This window comes from Bubalus kerabau, chromosome 2 (genome assembly GCF_029407905.1).
Source record: "Bubalus kerabau isolate K-KA32 ecotype Philippines breed swamp buffalo chromosome 2, PCC_UOA_SB_1v2, whole genome shotgun sequence".
In the NCBI taxonomy this organism is placed as follows: domain Eukaryota; kingdom Metazoa; phylum Chordata; class Mammalia; order Artiodactyla; family Bovidae; genus Bubalus; species Bubalus kerabau.
The window spans coordinates 5,391,522-5,414,306 of NC_073625.1; the positions used below are offsets into that span (position 1 = coordinate 5,391,522).

A 22,785-nucleotide genomic window follows, 5' to 3' on the forward strand; every position below is an offset into this window, starting at 1 on the left:
AATGATGGATGTCAAGTTCTTGCTCATGGCAAAGGTTCCATAAATGTCATCTTCCCCTTTCTCTTCCCATTGCCAGGAAAATATCAACATTCTCTAAAGTCAGTATTCACATGTGCCATTCTTGAGGGCCAAGCTGAGTTAGTGGTAGGGGGTGCCGAGCTAGTGGTCCCTCTACAGAATGTGGGGTCAGCTCAGGAAGTCCCCCTTGGAAGTCACATCATTAACCTTCCTCCACCAAGTAAATATCCTCAAGAGAAAGAGTCCCCAGCTGGCCAGTCTCCTGGGACCTCAGTTGGAATTAGTAATCATCTGCTGATGGGTGAATGGGTTAAGAGATGGGTGCAAGTTTGGGGAGAAGGAAGGCTAAATTAACAGTCATACCTTTTTTTCTTTCTCTGAAGAAGACATGAACAGAATCATGTTTTTTACATAAGCCACGGTGTTTTCCTCTTTTTTTATCTCAGTTGAAATAAAAACCCATTATGGAAATTCCTAGTTTCTGTTGGAAGATACTAAAGAGCCGTGTGAGATCTAAGTAGCACCTTTTCTCTGTCTGACCTGGTGGAGGAAGACTGGTGATTTTCCAGCCTGAGTGACATAAATCTATCTGTGCCCCACCCCCCAAAATATATCGTTCTTGCTGTGATTCATTCGGCCTTTTTGTAAGTGGACTGCGGTTTGTGTGCAGTGGATGAAGTAATTGGAGTGAGTGCTTCTCCCTAGAGACAGAATCAATCACCGTTGTAGAAGATGGTGACATTTTAGAGAGAAACTCTGAGGAAAATGTCATGCTTAAAAAATTAGATTTAAACGCACTGGCTCCAGATTGATTTTTATTACACTCAGATGGATACCCTGATTGATTATCAGTCTTACAAATGTTTAGCACATTTCTCACTTCTCTAATAATCAGAATAATCTAATTTTCAATGTCGTTTAATGTACTCTATTCAAGGTTATAATAGATCATATTTCTAATAAAACCCAGCAATTATGGAATGAATAATACAGGAAGACTGGCATTCAGATTCCCTGGATTGTAAGCAGCACTGAGGGAAAGTCTTAGCTAAGTCCATTCTTTTGGTGTTAATTTTTTTAATTCAGTAGGACAACATTTCTTAATTGTAAATGGACTTTTTAAAAATTAATTTATATTGGAATATAGTGGATTTACAGTGTTGTGTTAGTTTCAGGTCTATAGCAAAGTGCATCTATTATATGTATGCATATATTCACTTTTTTAAAGATTCTTTTCATATAGGTCATTGTAGGGCATTGAGTAGAGTTCCCTGTGCTGAACAGTAGGTCCTCATTGGTTATCTGTTTTATATATAGTAGTGTGTGTATCTCAGTCTCAATCTCCTCACTTATCCCGCCCCCTTTCCACCTGGTAACCTTAGATTGTTTTCTACATTTCTGAAGCCCGTTCCTTTAAATGTGGTGTACGCTCTAAGTCACTGACTGCATTTTATAGGGTATTTTTTTTCCTGCCCATGATCTGAATGGAGCTTCACTAGACTTGAACAAACAAACAAAACAAAACAAAAAAAAAATGGGGGGAGGAAACAGCAAGATGTAAGTCCTTCTAGTACATGTTATTGGCGCACCTGGAGAGAACTGACAGGTAGCCAGGAGATTTATCGAGTTCCTCTAGTAATTGCTGCTCTCCCCCCGTTTTTGATATACGCCCCCTGGAGAAATACCATATTTTAGTTCTAAATATTTTTCCAATACCCACTGAAGCGGCAGCTGACATTACGGATGCTTCAGGGCGAGCCCCGGGGGATCTCATTTCGAGGAGGTTTGACTCTGCATTTGGAGCCTCATAGTCATCTGACTGTTTACTCTGGTGGAAGGCCTGCTCGCCTCTTTAGGAGGGAGGCTGGGCTCTTCCCGTCTGTGGCCTCTCCCGGTTGAAGTCTCACTGGCGTCCGGGTTGGGAGTGGCGAATCCGTCCGCTGTGTGCTGCGCAGTCACCTGGGCCCCCGGTGAGCAGCGGCCCCTCCGAGGGTCCCCCTGCCTGCTGGGCCCCCTTGAGGCGCCGAGGAGTCCCGGACAGGGGAGAGGAGGCCGCGTGGTGCTGTCAGGCCCACAGACAGACAGACAGACTCAAAGGAGAGGCCTCCAACCTACATCTGGTCTCGGAGAAGAGCATGTAAGACTGAGAACGTTGGAAGAGCTGGAGCTTCCTGCAGATCTCGGGAGAGACCGACGACGGGCGTGTCCAGCGGAGACGCCCTTCGCGGAGACGAGGTGTCCGGATGCAGCGCCACGGGATGCGCTGGGCGGCCGGCCCGAGAGACCGAGGGCACAGGCTCCCCGCGGGCCAGCCTGTCTGCTCCTACGATCTTGGGCGGAACAGACCCTGGAGGCCTGCGGGGCTCTCTGTCTGCGGCTGGGCAGAGCACGTTTTGGAGCGCTGTTGGGTTTTGCTCTGCGCACCTCATTCTCAGAACATCACCCATGGCAGCTGGAGCAGGACATCCTGGGACTCAGCTGTCCGCTGGGAGACACGACGGAGCACACTGGAAATTCAGGGACTGGGAGATTCAGCCGCAGGGAGGAGATGCTGGCTCTGAACTGTTATGAGGGACCACGCGCGAAAAGGAGAGCCGCAAAGTTGGCGACCGTTTGTCGCGCTCTGGATCTTTTCAGCACCTGTGTTGGATTAGTACCTTGCCCTCCTGGTCGGAGCAGCTACCACGGAGAGAAGCCAGGTGCCTTGCTGGATTCGCTCAGCTCCCGGGCCAGGGTCCAGACGTAAACCAGCTCTCGGACCCAGCGCTTGCCACCTTGTCATAACGGAGAGCTCCAGAGAGGGACTCCAGGGATCAGTAAGGGGATCCTTACCAGCTCTAACGCCCCCAGGCCTCCATTCAGGACACACGTTCAGAGTCCCCTCCTGATGTGTGAAACATTCCAGGCACAGGGAGGGAGTCCTCTGTCACAGTACCCAAACAGGGTGAGGTTAGTCTGAGAATACGTGCCACTTAAACACAGTGGCTTGTGACCAGGGGCCCCTTTGCAGTTAAGGTCCTGGGGAGTCAAAGCTGTCTGCATGGTTGACAATGGCCAGTTCACCATCTCTACTTTCCTGGAGCCTCTGGAAAGGGAATAAGTGAGTGTGAGCGTGTGTATGTGTGTTTGTCTGTCTTAAGGGGTTGAGAAGGTCATGACCTGCAAAATAAGACTGTCATGAAGCCTGCAGGGACAGGGTCTTAGCAGGGTGCTGGGAGCAGCAAGTTCCTCCCTCCAATGAAGTGCCATAGTGAGGACCTTGGTCACCTGAGTGCTCCCCTGGATGCTCTATGGGGCCCCACGAGAGAGAATGAGTCAGGACACCTCTGTGGAAACGGCCTGTTTTAGCTCTAACACTTTTATTGCTATTTTTTTTTTATTATTTTTGCCTAGCGTTCACAGCTGGGCTATTGTCTGCAAATGTCACGGATGCGGGCAGACAGAGCCGACTTCAGCGGGTCCACAGGATGAGGGGGACCCACCGGGGCCCAGGCCAGGCAGAGGGTCTGGAGTCACTGAGCTGACAGCACCACAGGGCGGGGTCGGGTGAGGGCATCAGGGGTCCCCTTAGGAGGGGGTCGTTGGGCGGGGCTGAGCGACGTCCGGGGGCGGTAGGCACATGTCTGACGCTGGGTGGGAAGTCAGGGGCAGAGGTGGGGCTCGTGCCTTCCGGGTGCACGTGCTCGGATGGCTTGGGCACGATCTCAGGACTCATGAAGGGGGAGAGGAAGGCTTGGGATGCTCCCGGGGTAGAGAGCCCTTTAAATGTGCTGCAGGGAGGCCTTGTGGGGGTCCCAGGATACGGCTGTCTCAGCTGCAGTGTTTCTTACTAGCTTTCTCAAAGGGGCCCTCCATTGCCTCGTTATAAATCTGGGAATCAGCAAGAGTTCTCGGAGAGGAGAAGTCCGGTCCACATTCTTAAGCATTCCTCTTTAAATATATATATATATATATATTTAAATTATATATATATAAATATATATTTTAAAATTATAATATTTAAATATGTATATTTATATATAAATCTATTGAAGTGAAGTGACGTGAAGTCAGCTCAGTCTTATCTGACTCTTTGCGACCCCATGGACTGTAGCCCACCAGGCTCCTCTGTCCATGGAATTCTCCAGGCTAGAATACTGGCTGCTGCTGCTGCTGCTGCTAAGTCACTTAAGTAAGTTGCCATTCCCTTCTCCAGGGGATCTTCCCAACCCAGGGATCGAACCCAGGTCTCCTGCATGGCAGGCAGACGCTTTACCGTCTGAGCCAGCAGGGAAGTGTATTACTTACAAATCTCTTACTTGTATTTACATATAAATGTATGTATTTGGCTGCACTGGGTCTTTGCTGCTACACACGGGATCTTTAATCTTCGTTCTTCGTTGCAGCACGTGGGCTCTTTAGCTGTGGCGTGTGAACTCTGAGCTGAGACACGTGGGATCTAGTTTCCTGACCAGGGATGGAACCTGAGTCCCCTGCATGGGAGCTCAGAGTCTCACCCGCTGGACCCCCAGGGACGTCCCAGCATTGCTCTTTTTGAAGTTAGCTCGAGGCACTTTTTAATGTTTCATAATTCTTGCTATTTTTTTAAAAGTCCAGATGCATTGTAAGGAAGTCCCACAACTTACTGACCTTTCCCAGTTTGGAAATAAGGTGGCTATCAATGAGAGCCCTGGCATGGGAGGGTCAGGTTGACCCTCAGGGTTGACCACGGGCCCCTCTGCGGTCAGGATGCCTGGTAGCAGAACGTCTGTGTGATTAAAAATGGCACTTGCTAGAGCGGCCCTACCATTGTGCAGTTTCCCGAATTTAGTCAGAAGATTCCGGGGTAAGTGGGGGAACAGGCCGGACAGGGGGCCCAGTGGAATTAATGAGAAGAATATCACTACAGAGTCCAGCGTTCCTCTCCAGCTTAAGGTCCGGCCACCCTTAACTGCCTGCAGAGTTCTGCTGTGTGCGTCTCAAGACATGGGGCATGCTGAGCTGGGAGTGCTGCTCGCTGTGGTCGGAAGGGAAGCGGAGAGGAGGTGGTGGACATCCTTGTCTCAGTGGCTGGTGAGGGCAGCGTGGCCGCTCCTCGCGTTCTGGACGTTTCCAGGATGGCTGGCTCTGCTCTGAGTACAGGAAGGTCACCATCTTGCATTTGTGGTCCAGGTTTCGGGTCGAGTCCCCCCTCGGCCTCTCTCCCTTCTAAAATCTGTAAGAAAACGATGAAACCTCACTCTGCTCAGATGAAGCAAGGGTATGGAAAAAGTTATGAAAAAAAAAAAGGAGTTGGAAATATTTCAGAGGAAAGCACGCAACATCTCGACCTCTTGGGGTTTCTTCAAAATCCTCCGGAGGGAGGAGTCGGGGAGGAAAGGAGATTGGCCAGAAGTTGATCATTGAAGCCGGCTGTTGAGTGGCTTGGGGGCTTGTGGTACCATTTTCTCTACTTGTAGCATGCTTGAAACTTTCCATAATAGGTACACTTGAATATAAATACATGTCATCAGGTAAGGAAAAATTAATGAGTATTAAAGGTATAATTTTATGTTTTGAAGCTTTGAAATGAAAAGCAGAAATCTTAGGAAGATGTGCAAAGTATCATTTACTTGGTGAATTTTATGAAATATGTGAACAGTGTTGTTGCTCAGTCTCTTAAGTCAAGCCCGACTCTGCAACCCCACGGACCGTATGTAGCACCCGAGGCTCCTCTGTCCTCCACTGTCTCCCAGAGTTTGCTCTAATTCGTGTCCATTGAGTCAATGATGAAAAGTAATGGTGCTTAAATGTCTTAAAATTTTAGTTCTGGGGAGAGGATATTTTTTGGCCATCTTGTGCAGTTTTTTTGTTTGTTTTTCTGGAAAGACGTGGGTGAATAAAACAGAACCCTACTGGCTGCTGTCTGTCGACCTTTCTGGCCGTCAAGTCTCACCGTCCTTCCTTGTGGAAGGTGCCCAGGTGTGCTCTTCGGCATCCCTGGAGGAAGGGTGGGCAGGGTGCAGGTCAGTTTTCTTTAGAGAATCTCTGGATACATCTTTCCTCTTCTTCTCCATGTGAATTAGGTTTCACTGTTTGTGAGACTCCCTTTTTGAATAGGCCATCTTGCAAAAGGGCAGAGGGGAATGCAACAACTTTGGAGACTCTCTGAATAGAAATTAAAGAAGAATAACGATTTGGGAGGAGACCCCCCCTCCAAGATCATCTGAGGTGTTGCTTCTTGAGACTGTGGAGCAGTGAGCGTGCTGCACTGATCAATCGTGCCTCGTGTATCCAGGCTACCTCCCCCAGCAAGGGCTGTGCCCGGAGGCCTTTGGCGCATGTCTGCCAGATGCACTTCTAGGCATCAGCCTTGGGCGTCACTGCACCGGGTGGGTTTGCAAGCTTTGTTCAGAGGCCTTGTGAGAGTTGGAACCCCCTCACATCCCTAGAACACCTCCAAGAACATGAGGACTTCAGACCCCCAAGTCTCTCCGCTTCCAGGGTGCTCACCCTTCCCCAAGGCCTGGGAGGTTCTCCACCTACTTCACTGCTCTCCGTTCAGGTGCTCCCTCCCCAGGAGGGTTTCCCCTGCCCCGCCCCCCCTCCTGCTCCACTGACCCCGATGCTGTCTGGGGAGGAGGGGGTGTATGTGCCTGCTCCATCGCTTCAATCATGTCTGACTCTTTGCGACCCCATGGAGTGCAGCACGCCAGGCTGCTCTGTCCATGGGGTTTTCCAGGCAAGAACACTGGAGTGAGTAGCCATGCCCTGCCCTCCTCCAGGGGATCTTCTGGACCCAGGGATTGAACCCATATCTCCTGCATTGATAGGTAGATTCTCTACCACTGTGCTGAAGTCCCGCTTTTTATTCTATGTGTGGTGAGGGGAAGAGTCCACCTCTAGCTCTCAGCCAGGGCCTGGATGTAGTGTGGGTCACACACAGTCAGGGGCGGTGGGGAGAGGGAAGGAGGGTGTCCAGAAGAGAGTCTGTGGGGATGTGGGGCTTTGGTGCGGGGCAGAAAAAGCAGTTGACGTCCACCCTGTGGCCTGATTACTGAAATCAAAGGGAAAAACAAACGTGGGAGAGTGGGAGTTAAGCCCTTTCTGTTTGTTAAAAATACTTTCTTCCCTAATTTGGATTTATCGTGCAAACAACTTCTTATAAATCAAGGGCGTGTTTTTAGAGCATGGTTCTGCCAACTTCAGCCCATGGGCCGGATCCCCCCAGTGTGTTTTGGGAAGAAAGTCCTTTGAGAAAGAAGGTTTTTTTGTTTGTTTTTTTAATTTTTGTTTTATGTTGGAGTCTAGTTGATTTACAATGTTGTGTTTCAACATTGTTAGTTGAAACTAACAATAGTTGGTACAGCAAAGTGATTCAGATTATGTGCACACATATCCATTCTTTTTAAATTCTTTTCCCATATAGGCTGTCACAGAGGACTGAGTAGAGTTCCCTGTGCTATGTGGGAGGTTTTTTTTTTTGTAAATTAATTTATTTTAATTTATTTATTTAAAGGCTAATTGCTTTACAATACTGTAGTGGTTTTTGCCATACATTCACATGAATCCTCCACGGGTGTACATGTGTTCCCCATCCTGAACCCCCCTCCCACCTCCCTCCCCATCCCATCCCATCCCTCTGGGGTCATCCCAGTGCACCAGCCCTGAGCACTCTGTCTCATGCATCGAACCTGGACTGGCGATCTGTTTCACATATGATAATATACATGTTTCAATGCCATTCTCCCAAATCATCCCACCCTTGCCCTCTTCCACAGAGTCCAAAAGTGTGTTCTATACATCTGTGTCTCTTTTGCTGTTTTGCATATAGGGTCATCGTTACCATCTTTCTAAATTCCATATATATGTGTTAGTATACTGTATTGGTGTTTTTCTTTCTGACTTACTCTGTATAATAGGTTCTGGTTTCATCCACCTCGTTAGAACTGATTCAAATATATTCTTTTTAATGGCTGAGTAATACTCCATTGTATATATGTACCACAGCTTTCTTATCCATTCGTCTGTAGATGGACATCTAGGTTGCTTCCATGTCCTGGCTATTATAAACAGTGCTATGCAGTAGGTTCTTACCTGTTATTTATTTTATGTATAATAGTGTGTATATGTTAAGCCCAGTCTCCCAACTTACCCCTGCCCCCAGTCTTGCTGGAGCACCCCCCCAGATTCAGGGCTCTCGGTTGATCTGGGAACATCCCGCCTGGGCTGCTGTCCCTCCTCCAAAAGCAGGCTGGCCTGGCCTGTTCCCACAGTGACAGCGCTCTCCACGCCGAGGCTGGCGCAGCTCACCTCCAGCTGGGCTCTGTTGATCGGAGTGCGTCGTGGGCCAGCCCAGATGCAGGGGCTGGGAACAGCCTCCACCTCTGGATGGAGGCGCTGAGGTGTCAGGGTGCAGAGGGGGTCTGCAGGGGGAGAGCCAAAGGGTGGGGCTGCTGCCCTTCCCACACTGCACCCCCGCCCTGGCCCTGAGGGCTTGTCAGGGGTCCCGTGCCTGCAGGGCAGTCCCTGAGGCTGCATCTCAGCACTTTCCCCAGGCGAAGGACCTGGTTTCTGTTTTATAAAATGTTTTAGGAGGGACAACAGGAGAATGTCAACAAGAATGGAAATTCATTTTCTGAAAATGAATTGGGTTTAGGGGACCAGAGAAATGAAATTTTTGGTCATTAAAACTCGTCTTTTTTAAGAAGAATTTATTGGGGTATAGTTGACTTGCAATGTTCCGTTAATTTCAGGTGCACAGCAGAGTGATCCCGTTGTTGTTGTTTAGTCTCTCAGTCGTGTCCAACTCTTTTGTGACTCCACGATCTCTAGCCCATCAGGTCCTCTGTCCATGGGATTTCCCAGGCAAGAGTCCTGGAGTGGGCTGCCACTTCCTTCTCCAGGGGATCTTCCTGACTCAGGGGTCGAACTCGTGTCTCCTACTTGGCAGGCCGATTGTTTACCAGTGAGCCAGCAGGGGAGCCCTGGTTCAGTTATGCATCTACATATTTTTTCCACATAGGCCACTAACAGAGCGTTCAGTAGAGTTCCCTGTGCGAACCGGTAGATTCTTGTTAGTTACCTGTTTTATACATCACAGTGTGTATATGTCAATCCCAGTCTCCTAATGTATCCCTCCCCTCTCCATCCACATAAATAACCATAAGTTTGTTTTCTGTGACTATGACTCTACTTCTGTTTTGTAAATAAGTTCATTTGTACTTTTTAAAAAGAATAAGATTCCGGCATATATGAGCGATGTCGTATGATATTTATCTTTCTGTATCTGACCTCACTCAGTATAACAATCTCTGGGTTCATCCATGTTGCTGCAAATGGCATCATTTTGTCCTTTTTATGGCTAAATAGGATTCCACTATGTATGTACCACACCTTCTGTATGCATTGCTCTGCCTGTGGAAGTCGAGGCTGCTCTCATGTCCTGGCTGTTGTTAGTACTGCTGCAGTGAACAGTAGCGCGCATGCATCTCTTCTAAATAGACCTTTCTCTGGACACATGCCCAGGCGTGGGATTGCTGTGTCATGAGGCAGCTCTATTTTTAGTTTTTTAAGGAACCTCCATGCTGTTCTCCATAGCGGCTGCAGCAATTTGTATTCCCACCAACAGTGTAGGAGGGTTCCCTTCTCTCCACACCCTCTCCAGCATTTATTGTTTATAGACGTTGGGATGATGGCCACTCTGACTGGTGTGAGGGGGTACCTCACTGTGGTTTCGATTTGCATTTCTTCAGTAATTAGTGATGTTGAGCATCTTTTCGTGTACCTTTGGGCCATCTTGTTTTCTTTGAAGTAACATCTGTTTAGGTCTTCTGCCCATTTTTTGTATTCAGTTGTGTTTTCTGATATGGAGCTGCCTCAGCTGTGTGTATATTTTGGAGATTAATCCCTTGTTGATTGCTTCACTTGCAAATGCTTTCTTCCATTCTCAGGGTTGTGTTTTTGTTTTGTTTATGGTTTACTTTGCTGTACAAAAGCTTTTAAGTTTAATCGGATCCCATTTGTTTATTTTTGTTTTTATTTTCATATTCTAGGAGGTGCATCAAAGATCTTGCTGTGATTTATGTCATAGTGTTCTATGCTTTCCCCTAAGAATTTTACAGTGTGTGGCCTTACATTTAGGTCTTTAATCCATTTTGAGTTTATTTTTGTAGATGATGTTAGGGAGTGCTCTAGTTTCATTCTCATGTATGTAGCTGTCCAGTTTTCCCAGCAGCACTTAGTGAAGAGACTTTCTTTTCTCCATTGTATAATCTTACCTCCTTTGTCACAGAATAAGTGACCATGGGTTCATGGGTTTACCTCTGAACTTTCTACCCTGTTCCACTGATGTATATTCCTATTTTTGTGCCAGTACCATACTGTCTTGATTACTGTAGCTTTGTAGTACAGTCTGAGGTCAGGCAGGTTGATTCTTCCAGCTTCATTCTTCTTTCTCAAGATTGCTTTGGCTATTTGAGGTCTTTTCTATTTCCATACAAATCTTGATGGAGAGTGTCGTTTCATATTGGACAGCCTGTAACTTGCTGTGACGACTGTATGGGACACAGAGCAGGATACAGGCTTCTCTGAAACAGTCTGCTGAGAAATTTCTTCTTGTTATTTGAAGACCCCGCCTCCCCCCCACCCACCCAGCATCAGATACTGCCTTAAAGTCTTCACATGAAAAAAAATCTAAAGGGAAGTACCAGCACTTCTGCTCAGTCCTGTCACTCTGGATACATGGTCCTTATTTTAAGACTCTGGATTCCTGACTCTCAAACTCCCTGCAGTTTTACCAAGTCAGAAAAACCCACTTAGCAGCCTTTCAGACGGGCGAGGGCAGGTTGAGCTCGGTAGAGCTAACTTCTGCTTACATAGCAAGGCATGTCCTGCCCATGAAACTGGCTCCTGGAAGTGGACGCTGAACTGTCCTTTCCTAAACTGGAGGTTTTAACAGATGAGGTGCATTGATCATGCAGTGGGTGTGAGTTTACTCCTGATTTAAAGGCAGATGGCCAGGCACAATGTCTTCAATGTCCATTTTTTAGCATCCCATTTTAAAATATAATTTTACTTATTTATATTTGGCGGTGCTGGGTCTTCACTGCCGTGTGGGTTTTCCCCTAGTTGCAGCAAGCGGGGACTGCTCTCTCGTTGGAGTACTCAGGCTTCTCAACACGGCGGCTTTTCTTGTTGCAAAGCACCAGAACTAAGGGCTTCGGTAGTTGTGGCACATGAACTCGGTAGGTGTCACGCATGGTCTTAGTTGTTCCGCGGCGTGTGGAATCTTCCCTGACGAGAGACTGAACCTCAGCTGCTGCGCCAACAGGGCAGTCCTAGCATCCAATTTAATGGCATCAGTAAAATCCTTCATCTCAGCCCTGATGATGCTGGATGGCGCTCAGGGGAAACAGCGCCTCCAGTGGACAGGGCTTCGGGAGCTACCCTGGCCAGAGAGGCCCCTTGCTGCCAGAGACGGGGGCAGAGGAGGGCCCCAGTAGCGCCCCCCAGCGGCCGCCTGCACTTTCTCCACTGCTCCTGGCCGAGCGCTGTCTTTCATGCGTCAGGCAGGAGGGTTTGTTTCCGGAGTTAAATGTAGGTTATTTGCTGTAGTTCATCCAAGATTCTTCTCCAGAGGAAAGGCTTTGTCCCTTCCAGCAGAGCCAGTAAGCTCCAATCTCCTGCCGTGCAAGGGTGCCCACCGCACTGGGCCCACCGGAGAGACAGGCGGCCGCACCCGGCTGCCCACCCGCCCGCCCAGACACGGCAGGGAAGGGCTTGGGGGTGTGAGGCGGGAGGAGCACGGCTCCCTTAAGAGGTCAGCACTGCATGACTGAAAGCGGCCAGGGAGAGGGAAGTGTGTTTAAAATCGCTTTGAAAGTTTTATTAGGAGAAGGTACCACTTTAACAGAAGTATTTGGATCTTCTGTTATTCAGCTATTCGAGGATTTTCTATAAGTCCTTGGGATAACTTGAAGAAGCTGAACGAGGCTGGTAGATCCCGGTTAAACTCTCCGAATGCTATGTCCAGACTATTCTCCCTCCCCACCAAGACCTGCATATTTAATATTCTCCAAAAATTCTAAGTATGCTCCATGCCCGGTCACCGTGAGCGCCGGCCGTTCCTGAGGCTTTGCCCTTGTGCAGGGCCCGCAACGCCCTCGGATGCTGCCTCGTGGCTCATTGGAACAGCCCCTGGAGGATGCTGTTTTGACCTCCGTTTTGAAACCCCCAAAGCAAGGTCTAAGCACAGGGCTGTGTTCATTTTGTTGTTGTAACTTCTGGCTGTGCGGGGTCTTCATTGCTGGGCAGGCTTGCTCTAGCTGGCGGTAAGCGGGGGCTCCTCCCTAGTTGCGGAGTGAACGTCTAATTGCGGCGCCTTCTCTGGTTGCGGAGGAGAGGCTCTAGAGTGCAGGCCCCGTGGTTGCGCTGCACACACAGGGTTAGTTGCCCCGAGGCACGTGGGATCTTCCCGGCCCAGGGATCGAACCCATGTCTCCTGAATTGACACGTAGGTTCCTGGTGGTTCAGCCATAAAGAATCCACCTGCCAAGGCAGGAGATGCAAGAGAGGCAGGTTCAATCCCTGGGTCAGGAAGATCCCGTGGAGAAGGAAATGGCAACCCATTCCAGTCTTCTTTGCCTGGAAAATCCCATGGGCAGAGGAGCCTGGTGGGCTACAGTCCTTGGGATCGCGAAGAGTCAGACTCGATTAAGCACATGCCAGGCCTGAGCTCTTAGCACAGAGCCACCAGGGAAGCCACCAGGGCTGTCTTCATTTAACAGACACTCGTGGGCGTCCTGTCCTCAGACTGGTCCAAAGGGCACGTGTCGTGTTCGTGGCGAGACAGTGTAGCCGCAGCCTCATCCTCTAAGCTCCTTTCTCTGTGTCTTTGTTCCAGTTTCTACGCATGCCTCCATGGCACCGTCCCCACTGCCCAGGGGCTCCTGACCCTGGGGCTGTGTGTTCCCCTCACCCCAACCCCGCCCAAGGCCACACTGGGACCTGCTCTGTTAATTGCTCAAGAAAGAATCCCAAATCCTGAAATCATGGGGAAGTATTTCCGAGTATTTCCTGTTAGTTACAAATCCACCTGTCTTCAAGTCCATGGGTGGTTCATCTACATAATTAGTTCAGCAAATGGTTTTTAAACTAAGATGAAACTATATTTTTGGGGTTTTCTGTCAAGTATAGCGGTATGTTAGTTACAGACCCTCCCCTGCTCATGGCCACCAGACGGCTTTCATCACCGGCTGAGGCTCGTTATTTGTGCAGTTAGTTAAGGAGGTGAAGAGTCAGGATGAAGGGACTCCAGACTTTAATATTCAAACAAGAATAAACAGACCATTATGCCTCCTTCACTAGACTGAATCTAGAGGATTTTAATGGACAGAAACTGTTGATTATATTTTCCTTTCCTATTTTATTTTTGATGTGAAAGAATTTCTAGCAAAGTGTTGTTTCATCTTCTCCTGAGTCCAAGTGAAATCTCTTCCCTTTCGCATGTTTCCTGGATTACATTTTTATTGTGTGCCTAGGAATCAATATTCCAGATACATGCACAAGTGCACACATTGAAATGAACACGACTTCATTTATTTTCATGATTAGACATTCAAATAAAAGTGCTTGGGTGTCTGTTTTCATATTCATAGGTCGAGATCCGTACATCAGAGGTATTTGTATAAGTGACATTTTTATTACGTTCATTTCATTTGCAATATGATAGTGGATCATAAATATGTTACTTTTATGCCACCAAATCTGATTTGTGGCACTTAGCCCTCACAAGGAGAATACTTGATATTTTATGGAGCGTCTTTCGTCCAAGAAGCGTTTTGCCACACGGGGCAGGCTCTGCCAGGCGTGTAAATCACGCTCACAACCCTCTGCACGTCCGCTGCTCTATCAGCCGCACTGTTGGGGCCGAGGGTGGCCATGACTCTCCTGCGCGCCGGGAGGCAAGGGTGAGACCTTGAATTAGGGGAAGAAGCAGGCTCAGGTGGGCTCTGTGTGCCGCCGTTGGGTCCTGACAGCCGACAGCCCGCATCCACCCCACGCTCACCCTTCACTGTGGACCACAGCGGGCATCGAGCCCTGTAGACACACAGACAGGTAAACGCCAGCCCTCGCCTTCCAGAGGCTCACAGCCTGGGGTGGGGGGCCGTACGGGAGACTGCCTGTCCCCCCACAACGGGATGGAGGCGCTGAGGCAGAGGTGACGGCAGGGGCCCCCCACCCCCAGCCCTGTGACGGATGCACCATGCCTGTTCCCTGGCACGTCACAGGGCTGACCCACGTGCCAGCCAGTTGCAGTGGGAGTGAAAGAAGACACCAGACGTCACACATCGCAGGCTCCCTGCGGGCCTGAGCCCCCACCCCAGACTTGGAGAGCAGAGACTCATGGGTCTCCCCCACCAGCCCGGCCTTCCCTCCTCTCATCCTCCCCTTTCTCCAGCATCAGTGTCTGATCCAGGACCTCCTCCCCAACCACCCCCTGTGCATGCATGCACACGCATGCACAGACACACACACCCACACACACCCACACACACCACTCCCCCATACACACACGCATACACACCCATACACACACACCACTCCCCCCATACACGCATACACACACACCACTCCCCCCATACACACATGCATACACACACATGCACACACACACACACTGCCCCCCTAAATACACACATACACACACACCACTCCCTCCCATACACAAACACATACATACCCATACACACACACCACTCCCCCCATACACACACTCATACACATGCACACGTACACACACTGCCCCCCTAAACACATACAGACACACCACTCCCTCCCATACACACACACACACACACCCCCAGTAACACTCAGTGCTCCTGCAGCCTCCTTTATGACACTCACCATATCATAGCATCACGTGTGAGTGTGACACACACAGCTGAGGGCCCTGGAGCCAGATTTCTGAATTCCAAACCCCCTCCACATCAGTTATAGGACGGGGCAGGTTATTTACGTTTCTGTGCCTCGCTTTTCTCATCTGCAAGATGGGCATGATGATGACACCCTGTCAGGCGGCCATGGGAACTGAGTGATCCAATGTGAACAGAGGGCTTCAGCGAGTGCCCCGTAGCTGCTGTGGAAGTTGTACTAACATCACAGCCGTAAGGTAACTCTCTAGCTCGAGTGACAGTACGTGTAGTAACAGTGACGCCAACAGTCCTGTCTCTGCCGTTGTCACCAGATGACCGTGCGTCTCCCACCACGAGTGAGTGCCGTGTGTGTGTGTGTGTGCGTGTGCAGGGGGCTTGTGTGCTTCCCACCTCACTGCCCCCAGCAGATGGCACAGGGTGGGCACTTGTATAATATTTGGCGAATGAATGAATGGATGGACAAAGCAATGGTCCACCTGCTCACGTGGTGCCACTACCCGCCGGCCTCTTCAAAAGCCTGGCTGCCACTTGCAGCCACCAACCCACGATGCCGCCCACAGGCCCAGGGTGCTCAGGTTCCCCCGTGTCCACACAGAAGGGCTCCCGTCCTTCTTCCTGTGTGACTAGGGGACCCGCCCTTCCCGCCCAGTGAGCACTGAGGAGAGAGGCTGTGAGGGGGGCTGGCCGCTCCAGGAGGGGACGCGGTCAGATCCCAGCCCTGCAGCACCCCAGACCTCACCGGCACCCTGTGCAGAGAAAGCTTCTGCTCCAGCCCGGCCACTGCCAACGCGAGCCCGAGAGGGGATGGAGCCAGTGCCCCCGGCTCTGCACTGCCTCGTCCCCCGCTGCTGGTGGTTTTGGCAGCCATCCGCACACCTGGCCCAGACACCACGTCTCATTCCACAGCACTTCAGAACCATTGAGCAGAGCGAGCTGCTGGAGCCGATGTTTAGAAAACCCGTCCATCACCGTAGGAGCCTCTCCATAATTGGGGCATTGCCACCAGGGTGAGGGGCTGCGTGGTGCAGCTGCAGAGAAGTCTGCGGTAGTCCCAGGAGTCCTCTGGTGATGGTGATACGGGGAGGGGGGGGCTTTGCTTGGGGAGGGCACAAGCCATCTGGAAGGGAACAGAGGTCAACTCGTGGTCCCTTGGCCACCGGACAGCCACTGAGCATGCCCAGGCCTGGACCCTGAGCACAGCAAGCGGAGCGCTTTCCTCAAAATGAGCAACACCGCTTCCCTGCCCAGCTCACGGGGTCCCCTTCCCGCCTCACCTCTGCTTCCTGGTGGGGAGCGGGCGCTCAGGGCTGGCCCCCTCCCCTCAGGTGACCCTCCAGCGCTGTGACTGCTCCTCGGAGCTTCATGTTCTGGGTGCCGCGGGTGGAGAGGCGGTGGATGGTGCCTGGGCCTCGGAGCTGTGGGCAGTGCACATGGCCCCTCTACTTTTCTGTATGTTCTGCTCACATCCTGATGATTTGCATACAGGGTGACCCGGGGCCTCCAGTTTCTAGATTGTAGACAGGGAATCAGAACACCCACCACCCCGGTTCGCTGTGGAATTTACTGAGCTCCTTGAGGGTCCAGCCCTCGCTAAGCTGTCGGTGAGCAATGTTGCTGCCGTGGCTAAGTCAGGTGGTCCAGGTGCCGTCGTGGCCAGAGCAGGCCCGAGTGCTGGGTGCCTGTGCCCTCCCACGGGCTTTGGGCTTTTGCTGTTGGCTCTTGTTGTTTTAAGATATAAGTCACGTAATACTCATCATTTTAAAGCAGCAGTCCCCAGCCTCTTTGGCACTAGGGACCAGTTTTGTGGAAGACGATTTTCTCATGGACCAGAGCGGGCTGGGATGGTTTTGGAAGACGATTTTCTCATGGACCAGAGCGGGCTGGGATGGTTTTGGAAGACGATTTTCTCATGGACCAGAGCGGTCTGGGATGGTTTTGGAAGACGATTTTCTCATGGACCAGAGCGGGCTGGGATGGTTTTGGAAGATGATTTTCTCATGGACCAGAGCGGGCTGGGATGGTTTTGGAAGACGATTTTCTCATGGACCAGAGCGGGCTGGGATGGTTTTGGGATTCAAGTGCATTACGTTTATTGTGCACTTGATTCTATTATTGTGATGTCAGCTCCACCTCAGATCCTCAGGCATTAGATCCTGGAGGCTGGGGGCCCCTGCTTTAAACTGTGCAGTCCGGTGATCTGTAACACATTCACATGGTTGCACGGCCATTCAGTTCAGTTCAGTCACTCAGTCGAGTCCGACTCTTTGCGACCCCGAGGACTGCAGCACGCCAGGCCTCCCTGTCCATCACCAACTCCCAGAGTTTACTCAAACTTATGTCTGTTGAGTCGATGATGCCATCCAACCATCTCATCCTCTGTCATCCCCTTCTCCTCCCGCCTTCAATCTTTTCAGCATCAGGGTCTTTTCCAATGAGTCAGTTCTTCACATCAGGTGGCCAAAGGATTGGAGTTTCAGCTTCAGCATCAGTCCTTCCAATGAATATTCAGGACTTATTTCCTTTAGGATGGACTGGTTGGATCTCCTTGCAGTCCAAGGGACTCTCAAGAGTCTTCTCCAACACCACAGTTCAAAAGCATCAATTCGTCAGCACTCAGCTTTCTTTATAGTCTAATTCTCACATCCATACATGACTACAGAAAAAGCATAGCCTTGACTAGACGGACCTTTGCTGGTAAAGTAATGTCTCTGCTTTTTAATATGCTGTCTAGGTTGGTCATCAGAGAAGGCAATAGCACCCCACTCCAGTACTCTTGACTGGAAAATCCCATGGACGGAGGACCCTGGTAGGCTGCAGTCCATTGGGTCACTAACAGTCGGACACGACTAAGCGACTTCACTTTCACTTTCACTTTCATGCATTGGAGAAGGCAATGGCAACCCACTCCAGTGTTCTTGCCTGGAGAATCCCAAGGACGGGGGAGCCTGGTGGGCTGCCGTCTATGGGGTCACACAGAGTTGGACACGACTGAAGTGACTTAGCAGCAGCAGGTTGGTCATAGCTTTTCTTCCAAGGAGCAAGTGTCTTTTCATTTCACGGCTGCAGGTTCACCATCTGCAGTGATTTTGGAGCCAAAAAAATAATAAAGTCTCTCACTGTTTTCATTGTTTCCCCATCTATTTGCCAGGAAGAGATGGGACCAGATGCCATGATCTTAGTTTTCTGAATGTTGAGTTTTAACCCAGCTTTTTCACTCTCCTCTTTCACTTTCATCAAGAGGCTCTTTAGTTCTTCTTCACTTTCTTCCTTAATGGTGGTGTCATCTGCTATCTGAGGTTATTGATACTTCTCCCAGCAATCTTGATTCCAGCTTGTGCTTAATCCAGTCCTGCATTTTGCATGATGTACTCTGCATATAAGTTAAATAAGCAGGGTGACAATATACAGCCTTGACATACTCCTTTTCCTATTTGAAACCAGTCGTCGGTCCATGTCTAGTTCTAACTGTTGCTTCTTGACCTGCATACAGACTTCTCAGGAGGCAGGTCAGATGGTCTGGTATTCCCATCTCTTGAAGAATTTTCCACAGTCTGTTGTGATCCACACAGTCAAAGGCTTTGGCATAGTCAATAAAGCAGAAATAGATGTTTTTCTGGAACTCTCTTGCCTTTTTGATGATCTAGTAGATGTTGGCAATTTGATCTCTGGTTCCTCTGCCTTTTCTAAATCCAGCTTGAACATCTGGAAGTTCACAGTTCATGTACTATTGAAGCCTGGCTTGGAGAATTTTGAGCATTACTTTGCTAGCGTGTGAGATGAGTGCAATTGTGCATAGTTTGAACATTCTTTGGCGTGCACAGCCATTACCACTGTTTAATTCTGGAGTATCTTCATCTCCCCAGAAGAAACCCTGGGCCCACCTGCAGTCACTTCCCATCCCCCCACCCTCACCCCAGCCTTTGGCAACCACCAACTGGCTTTGTATGGATCAGCTTACTCCAAACGTCCCATAGGATCAGAACCACAGGAATAGAAAAGAAGGTCCGCTTCTTTCACTGAGCATCGTGTTGCCAACGTTCATCCGTGTTGTCACACATGTCTGAATCCTGTGCCTTTTTGTGCCCGTTAATACTCCACTGTATACAGACCGGTTTTGTTTATCCATTCGTCAGTGGATGGGCAGGTGGGTGATTTCCACTCTGGGCTGTTAGGAATCACACTGCTGTGAATGTTTGGGTGTAGGTTTGCACAGACGTGTGTTTTCTGTTCTCTGGCATGTCCACCAAGCAGCAGAGTTGCTGGATATGTTTTTTTTTTGAGGACCTACCAAACTGTTTTTCTCACGCCAGACCATTCTGTCAGAAGACCATCTTGCTTAGGTAGGACTTTCGTGTTAGCTGAAGGAGAATGTTCTCAGCAGGGCCAGGAGGGGCGGGGGGCACATGCTGACAACCTGCCCATGGAGCCCAGTGTTCACATAGGACCTCAGGCCATGGGCTCCCCTCAAACCCGGGTGACCGCTTGGCTCTTCTGTGTCGACTGTTTTCTCTGCATTCTCCCTACTCTAATTTATTGAAGTATAGTTAATTTATAATGTGGTGTTAATTTCTGCTGTGCAGCAAGTTGATTTGGGTATACATATATGTATACACTTCCTTTTTCATGTTCTTTTTCCTATACTTTATCATAGGATGTTGAATAGAGTTCCCTGTGTATACAGTAAGACCTCATGTTTATCCATCCTATACATTATAGTTTGCATCTACTAACCCCAAACTCCCAATCCTTCCCTTTCCCACCTCCTTTCCCCCTTAGCAACCACAGATCTATTTCTATGTCTGTGGGTCCATTTCTGCTGCATAGATAAGGCCTCGTGTGTCGTATGTTAGATTCCACATGTAAGTGATATCATCCTGTGTTTGTCTTTCTCCGCCTGACTTCCTTCACTTAGTATGATAATCTCTTGGTCCATCCACCTCTCTACAAATGACCCAATTTCGTTCCTTTTTATGGCTGAGCAGTAATCCATTGTATGTATGTATCACATCTTTATCCATTCATCTGTTGATAGTCATTCAGGTTGCTTCCATGTCTTGAAAAGTGAAAGTGAAAGTCTCTAAGTCATGTCCAACTCTTTGTGACCCCATGGACTGTACAGTTCTCCAGGCCAGAATACTGGAGTGGGTAGCCTTTCCCTTCTCCAGGGGATCTTTCCAACCCAGGGATCAAAACCAGGTCTCCCGCATGGCGGGTGGATTCTTTACCAGCTGAGCCACCAGGGAAGCCCATGTCTTGGCTATTGTGAATAGCACTGCTATGAACGTAGGGCTTCTCAGGTGTCTCAGTGGTAAAGAACCCCCCTGCCAATGCAGGAGATGTGGGTTTGATCCTGGGTAGGGAAGAAGGAACGGAGAAGGCATTGGCACCCCACTCCAGTACTCTTGCCTGGAAAATCCCATGGACGGAGGAGCCTGGTAGGCTCCAGTCCATGGGGTCGCTAAGAGTCGGGCACGACTGAGCGACTTCACTTTCACTTTTCACTTTCATGCTTTGGAGAAGGAAATGGCAACCCACTCCAGTATTCTTGCCTGGAGAATCCCAGGGACAGAGGAGCCTAGTGGGCTGCCGTCTATGGGGTTGCACAGAGTCGGACATGACTGAAGCGACTTAGCAGCAGCAGGGAAGAAGGAAATGGCAACCCATTCCAGTATTCTTGCTTGGGAAATCCCATGGACAGAAGAGCCTGGCAGGCTACAAGCCCATGGGGTCCCAAAAGAGTTGAACACAACTTAGCAATTAAAACAACAAACAACAACAAACACAGGAGTGCATTCATCTTTTTGAAGTAGAGTTTTCTTCAGATATATGCTCAGGAGTGGGATTGCTGGATCATTTGGCAATTCTGTTTTTTGAAGAACCTCCATGCTGTTTTTCATTGTGGCTACACCAGTTTTTTTTTTCCCCACTAACAGTGTAGTGGGGTTCCCTTTTCTTCACACCCTCTCCAGCATTTGTTATTTGTAGACTTTTAGACATTGGACATTCTAACCGGTGTCAGGGGGCACCTCATTGTAGTTTTCTCTAATAATTTTCGATGTTGAGCATTTTTTCATTGTTCCTGTTGGCCATTTGTATTTCTTCTTTGAAGAAATGTCTATTTAGGTCTTCTCCTACCCATTTTTTGATTGGATTGTCCTTTTTGTTATTGAGTTCTATGAGATGCTTGTATATTTTAGAAATTAAGCCCTTGTCAGTCAGTCATATCATTTGCAAATATTTTATCCCAGTCCATAGATTGTCTTTTCATTTTGTTTATGGTTTCCTTTGCTGTATAAAAGCTTGTAAGTTTGATTAGATCCCATTTATTTTTGCTTTTATTTCTATTGCCTTGGGAGACTGACCTAAGGAAACGCAGGTGTGATTTATGTCAGAGAATGTTTTGCTATGTGCTCTTCTGGCTTTATGGTGTCATGTCTTACATTTAAGCCTTTAAGCCATGTTGAGTTTCTTTTTGTGTGTGGTGTGAGGATGTGTTCTGACTTCACTGATTTACTTGCAGCTGTCTAAACTTTTCCAGTATGAGTTGCAAAAGAGATCGTCTTCTCCCCATTGTATATTCTTGCCTTCTTTGTTGAAGAGTAAAGTGGTGTTTAGGTGAGTGTGTTTATTTCTGCGCTGGCTGTTCTGTCCTGATGGTCTGTATCTCTTTCTGTGCCAGTGCCATGCCATTTTGATTGCTCTAGCTTCGTAGTGCTGTTGGCGGTCTGGGAGGGCTGTGCCTCCTGCTTTGTTCTTCTTCCTTAGGATTGCTTTGGCAATTCTGGGTCTTCCATGGTTCCATATAAATTTTAGGATTATTTGCTTTCATTCTGTGAAAAATGTCATGGGTGACTTGATGGGGATCACATTGAGTCTCTGGATTGCTTTGGGTAGCATAGCCATTTTAACAATATTAATTCTGATCCAGGAGCATGGGATGTCTTTCCATTTCTTTGAGTCATCTTCCGTTTCCTTTATTAATGTTTTATAGTTCTTAGCATGTAAGTCTTTTGTCAACTTGTTCAGGTTTATTCCTAAGGGTTTGTTTTTTTTTTTTGGGGGGGGGGTGCAATTTTAAAACGAGTTGGTTTTTTACTTTTGCGCTCTCCCTGCTTTAAAGCACACTCTCCTCCCCCATGTCTGCCGCCTGTGGGAGTGGTCTAGGCACACAGTCTGCCTTCCTGTGAGGATTAGCTACCCCAACTGTCTTCACTTCCTTGTCCTAGACCTGGAAACATTCTGAGCCAAAGAACAGTGACATTTCAGAGTCCTGGAAAAGAAAATCGCTTGGAGAAGTTTTTTCAAATGTGTTTATTTTGTTAGGAACAAGCAAATAGAGAAGAAGGGACTTACCAGCTGTGTAGTCATGGGCACATACCTTAGACTCACTGAGGCTCTGTTTCCTCATCTGTAAAATGGGTTTAAAATTGCCTACCTGGCCAGGGGATCAAGTGGCATACTGTGGACACAGCTCCCAGTAGGATCTGAAGGCACTCAGAAGTACTCCCCCGACTCCAGGCATGAGGTGCTCTTACAGATCTGAGGTTTTCAGTACCACCACACCCCCCTTTTCCCTATCTCCCTGCTGCCCTTCCAATTTCTTTCTTTCCACCTTTTCTCCTCTCCCTATGCTGGTGCCTTGCTTTCACTCTGCCCTCAGCTCCCAGGCAGCTTTGGGGTCCTCACAGTATAGACCCCGACCTGGGGAGCTGCTGGCTGTCAGATCGCCTGGGGGTTTTCAAGGAGGTCCAGGCTGAATCCTTTTAGGAAGGATCAGATTATGCCCTGGGTCGTTTGCAGCACAGACTCCCAGGCCAGGGTGGCGGCAGATCCAGCAGGTGGTGTCCAGCCTGGCACCCCTGGGTCCCTCGGC

The 22,785-nt window shown here is 49.1% G+C and overlaps 1 protein-coding gene and 1 non-coding gene across 7 annotated transcripts in view; one reads left to right on the forward strand and one right to left on the reverse strand.

Moving 5' to 3' along the window:
* RARB (retinoic acid receptor beta) overlaps positions 1 to 22,785 on the forward strand; it is a 184,511-nt gene that overhangs the window by 135,900 nt on the left and 25,826 nt on the right. The gene's annotated exons all lie outside the window — the stretch shown is intronic.
* Positions 4,220 to 4,291, reverse strand: TRNAG-GCC (transfer RNA glycine (anticodon GCC)). The gene has a single exon. It is a non-coding gene; the product is annotated as a tRNA-Gly (tRNA).